This window comes from Xenopus tropicalis, chromosome 9, assembly GCF_000004195.4.
Source record: "Xenopus tropicalis strain Nigerian chromosome 9, UCB_Xtro_10.0, whole genome shotgun sequence".
In the NCBI taxonomy this organism is placed as follows: Eukaryota; Metazoa; Chordata; class Amphibia; order Anura; family Pipidae; genus Xenopus; species Xenopus tropicalis.
In genome coordinates, this window is record NC_030685.2 from 6,229,159 (window position 1) to 6,235,158 (window position 6,000).

Consider the following 6,000-nt stretch of genomic DNA (forward strand, 5'->3'; position numbering starts at 1 on the left):
GGCAACCTGGAAGATAGACTGCTATGATGTCTTGCAGATTTCTTTCTGCCCATTCGAAGATGAGTTCCATCTCCTGAAGTAAGGCAACACTTTTCGTGCCCCCCTGTTTCCTCATATAGGCTACTGCTGTACAGTTGTCGCATCTCACCTTGACCCTTTTGCCTTTTAAATCATTCTTGAATAATTCTTGAAGAATTGCAGGATACCTCTTAGCTCCAAGATGTTTGAGGGCACGTTTAAGGAGGGCTGCAGCCACAATCCTTGAGCTGCTCGGCCTTGCAGCACTGTGCCCCATCCTGATTCTGATGCATCTGTCGTTAATATGACCCATTTTCTTGGAACAGCAAGACCCCCGTGGACAAGTGCCCTGGTTGTGACCACCAACCTAGAGCTCTTCTGAGGGATGAGCCTACTGGAATCTGGACCGAAGGATCGGCAATTCCCCCTGCTCTGATAAATGTGACTTGTGGTTGTCTCATATGCTACTGGGCCCAGTTGACTAGGCAGATTGAGGAGGCCATCATGCCAATCGCTTGGGATAGTGTGCCTGCTGGTATTCTGTCTGTGGACAAAATATGTTGGATGATATCTTGTAGATTCTGCTGTCTTTCTTCTGACAGAGCCACCACTCCACTCTTCGAATTTATTCGGGCTCCAAGAAAGATGACTTCTTGACTGGGCGTGAGTTGACTTTTTGAAAAATTTAGGCACCAGCCATGCTGCTCCAGCACCTGAATGACTGTCCCTTTGGATCAGTGCTTGGCTTCTTGATCTTGACAGAAGAATGAGGTCGTCTAGGTAATGGAAAAGTCTTAGCTTTTCCCACCTTAAATTTGCAACCAGAGTGACCAGGGTTTTGAAAAACACCCATGGTGCAGTGGAGAGCCCGAACGGTAGGCATGTGAACTGGATATGCCTCTCCCCCACTGCAAACCTCAGGAACTTCCAGTGAGACTCCGCTATGGAAACATGGTGATAGGCATCCTGGATGTCCAGGGTGCACATCCAGTCTCCCAGAACCACCTCCACCCTTACTGACTCCAGTGATTCCATTCTGAATTTCTGGACCTTCAGGAACTGATTCAGCCATCTCCGATCCAGGATCGGACGCCAGGATCCCAACTGTTTCTTGACCAGGAAGAACTGTGAATAAATCCCTTCTCCCTGCTCCTGGGATGGGACTGGCCTTATCATATCTTGGAACAGCATGGACTCTATGCAAGTTTCCAGTGCTTGAAGTTTGTCCGTAGAATCTGGCTCGGGCGACAGACTAAATTTTCTCGGGGGTATCGTCTAAACGAACTCCAGCTTGTAACCCCCCAGATGATTTCCAAGACCCAGTTGTCCTCTATTGATCTTTCCCAGGCACCCCTGAATTGGTTGAGCCTCCCTCCAACTCTGGGTCCCTGGGGACCACCACCTTTAGAAGGTCTTCATGTTGGAACTAGCAGCCGACTTGTGGCTGAACTGTTGAAAGGAACCCTGCTGATTCCCCTGCCAAGAGTCTATCTTTGAAGCCTCTCTTCTGCTCCTGAACTGCCTGAAATCACCTGTAGAACCTGGCCTAGGCCGGTAAGAAGACTTCCTTTTGGGAGACCGATTAGATTGAAATCTCCGTTTCCTCTTTTGAGGCAAGAATTGGCTCTTACCTCCTGAAGCCTTTGATATCAAATCCTCCAGTTTCTTCCCGAACAAGACCTGACCTTGGAATGGCAAAGCACATAACGCTGCCTTGGAGGGAGAGTCTGCCTCCCAAGCCCTGAGCCAGAGGGCCCTTCTGGCAGAGACTGAGAGGACAAGGGACCTAGAGGCAAGGCGGGTGAGATCCACCGCTGCATTGACAAGGAAAGAAGCTCCCAATTTGAGATCAGTCAGACTTCAATGATCCTTGCTCTCTCCTCTCCATTCTTGAGAGCCAATTCTATGCCTTCTAGACACACTTCCATGGCTTTGGCTACAGATATGCATGCAACTGCTGGCCTCGCTGCTTCTCCTGCACACAGAAAAGCTCTCTTGAGATTTGCTTCCATGCGCTTATCCATAGTGTCTTTCAAAGATGAGAGATCATCAATCGGAAGGACCATATTCTTTGCCAGGTTGACAATAGGAGCATCCACTACTGGCATGGTGTTAAGGTCTTTCAGGTCTTCCTCTTTGAAGGAATACAGCCTCCGAAATTTGGACCTTCTGGAGACCACCTCCCACTCATCCTTGATTAGAGTTTTCACTTCCTCATGAAATGGAAATGTCTGGGATTTCTTCTTTGTCCCGGGTAGGAATGCTGCTGAAGTCCCAGGTTGATCCTCCTCCTGAAGGTCTAGTGCTTCTCTAACTGCTTTGACTAGGGGAGACAGCATCGCAAACTCAAAGGCTGCCTTGTAATCTTCTTCAAATTCATCTCCTGAAGAAACATCCAAATATCCTGTCATGTCCCCTCTGTCACTCGAGTAGTCATCTCTAGAGTGCTCTATCCTAGGAGTCGCTAAAGCTTGTACTTCCTGGGACACTGTTTGCCTGATTAGGGAAATAATATCTGCTGAAGCTATGGTTTGCCCCCCTGCTACAGATACCAGGCAAGACTGGCATAGTCTTTTGTTTTGGAGAGGCATTTCTGAACATGCAAAGCAAGATCCTGAATCTTCTGTGGAGACACTTGGAGCATCATTCGTAAGATCCTTCTCCTTTTGTTTGGTTCTGGCAGGTTTCATCTGCAAGAAACATGAAAATATAATCATGATGATGAGTGCAACTGTTCAGCATGCATATCATCTTGAGTGGGTTTTTTTTTTCTTTTACCTTCATTGGAGATAGACTTGGAGTGAGGGTGGCAGCAGAAATAAGCGATGGTGGAGATGCCTGGAAAAAAACAATTCAAAAAATTTTAATAGATAAGGGTATCCCTTACCTAGGCAGTCTCCAGGACCATACTTACAGAGCAGCAGGGCAAGCAGAGGCAGACCGGCTGAAGGATTCGGGTAGGCAGCATCTCCCTAGGTCAGGAACTGCGTGGCCCCAGCTGACAGTCCTTTTAAATACCTAGCAGCCAATTGCCACCTGCCTCACTTGCGCCAGAGCTTGGAACGTGGAACCGGAAGTTCCACCATGACGGTTTGTGTTCCACTGCTGCCACCCTCCCTGCCTGGCCCCCGCTGACACCCGAAGCGCTGAGATGGTGCCGCTATCTTTGGTTGCATTACCACAGACCGGGAAGACTGGCCAGGTGGGTGGGCAGTGCAGGTCCAATCGTGTGCACGTTGCAAAGCAACTGCAGGACCTGCACAAAGGGGAGCCCCTACTGCCGGATCATGCATAAACCCCAGCCCAGACCGCTTTGCCGCAGGTCCTGCTATATCCAAATAAAAATACTACTCCTCCCAAAGGAGTGAATGAGAAGAACAAAAAGACACAGGTAAAGGGGCAGGATGGATATTTATTAGTTAGGGAGGGTTCTTCTCAATGGGGAATGGGAGGAGCTAACCCGGATAGTGCTGAGAGGGAGAGGACCAGGGAAATATGATTTCATTGGTATCACTGAGACTTGGTGGGATGAAAAATGCATCTGGGCCGTGAATTTAAATGGTTACACACTTTTTAGGAGGGACAGAGAGATTAAAAACGGTGGGGGAATTTGTCTTTATGTAAAGTCAGAATTAAAGCCGTGTAGTAACGACATTACCAATAAAAACTTTGAATCTCTTTGGGTAGAAATTTCAGTAGGGCTGAAGGTCACAAAGAAAATGATCATTAGTGTATGCTATAAACCCCCCATATAGATGAGGGGGATGAGACCCAGCTACTGTTGCAAATGGCGGAGGCATTCAAGTTAGCTCGGGCAGCTGGGACTTTCATCAGGTACAAGGGGGCAAATAAAGCAGCAAAAAGGCTATCAGGCAGCTAAAATAGAGATGGAAAGGGGTATTGCAGCGAGGGATAAAAAGAATCCAAAACTATTTTTAAATTATGTGAATAGTATTAAAATGAAGCAAGAAGGGGTGGGAACCTTATTATCACGGGGGGGTAAGTTGGTTGATTAGAACGGGGAAATTTTTCATCTGTCTATACATCTGAGGAGCCAGATAATGAAGGCTTCCCTTGTAATATGCCCAGTGCTAGTAATTTAGCTACTGACGCATGGGTCACTCAGGAGGAAATTCAAAAGAGACTTGAACATGTAAAGGTAAACAAAGGTCCAGGGCCGGATGGGATTCATCCCAGGGTATTAAATGAGCTGAGCGCTGTGATTGCCAAGTCTCTTCACTTAATTTTTCAGGATTCGTTGAGGTCTGGCATGGTGCCGAGAGACTGGCGGATTGCTAATGTGGTGCCGTTATTTAAAAAGGGATCCGGTTCTCAGCCTGAAAACTATAGGCCTGTTAGTCTGACATCAGTAGTAGGAAAGCTTTTGGAAGGGGTAATAAGGGATAGGGTACTTGAATACATTGCAGTTCACAATACTATTAGTTTGTGCCAGCATGGTTTTATGCGTAACAGATCTTGCCAGACTAATTTAGTCGCCTTTTATGAGGAGGCGAGTAGGAACCTCGATGCTGGAATGGCAGTTGATGTCATCTACTTGGACTTTGCTAAAGCGTTTGATACAGTACCTCACAGAAGGTTAATGATCAAATTGAGGAATATTGGCCTAGAACATAATATTTGTAATTGGATAGAGAACTGGCTGAAGGATAGAGTACAAAGAGTGGGGGTAAATGGAACATTTTCTAATTGGGCCAGTGTGGTTAGTGGGTACCGCAGGGGTCAGTCCTTGGGCCTTTGCTTTTTAACTTGTTTATTAATGACCTGGAGGGGGGCATAGACAGTACTGTTTTTAATTTTGCTGACGACACTAAATTGTGCAAAAATATAAGTTCCATGCAGGATGCTGCCGCTTTGCAGAGCGATTTGACAAAATTGAAAAACTGGGCAGCAAACTGGGAAATGAGGTTCAATGTTGACAAGTGCAAAGTTATGCATTTTGGTAGAAATAATATAAATGCAAACTATCTACTGAATGGGAGTGTGTTGGGGCATACCTCCCAACATTTGAAAAATGAAAAGAGGGATTAAAAAGATTGGCGCGCGCAGCGCGGCAATTTTTTGGCCACACCCACTTTTGTGGCCACGCCCCAATTACCACACCCCATTAAAAAAAAATACTCCTTTTATATAGATGAAATGGCAGGATCAGACGCAAATGTGCTATTCCCTCATACTGTACTACCTAAGGAAAACAATATAGCAACTCCTACATTAAAATACAAATATAGAGAGAAGGCAGTCAGTTATAAGTGAGTTCTAACTATGTACCAGTTTTTCCCCCCATACACAGTAGCCCCTCATACACAGTACCCCCATACACATTAGCCCCCCATACACAGTAGCCCCCCATACACAGTAGCCCCCCCATACACAGGTGCCCCCCATACACAGGTGCCCCCATACACAGTAGCCCCCCATACATAGTAGCCCCCCATACACAGTAGCCCCCCATACACAGTAGCCCCCCATACACAGTACCCCCATATACAGTAGCCCCCCATAAACAGTGCCCCCTATACACAGTAGCCCCCTCATACACAGTACCCCCATACACAGTAGTCCCCCATAAACAGTGCCCCCTATACACAGTAGCCCCCTCATACACAGTAGCCCCCCCATACACAGTACCCCCATACACAGTAGCCCCCCCCATACACAGTACCCCCCATACACAGTACCCCCTATACACAGTAGCCCCCCCATACACAGTACCCCCCATAAACAGTGTCCCCCATACACAGTAGCCCAACCATAAACAGTGCCCCCTATACATAGTAGCCCCCCCCATACACAGTACCCCACAGGCGCTCTGCCTTCTTCTACGACTTCTCTCATTATGCGGCGGTGCCAGGCCCTTTTATAAGGTTGCGCCCCGTGCATAATGACGTCACGCGTATGCACGGTGCGCAACCTTGTAAAAGGGCCTGCGCGCTGTACAAGGAGCCGCATAACGAGCAACGC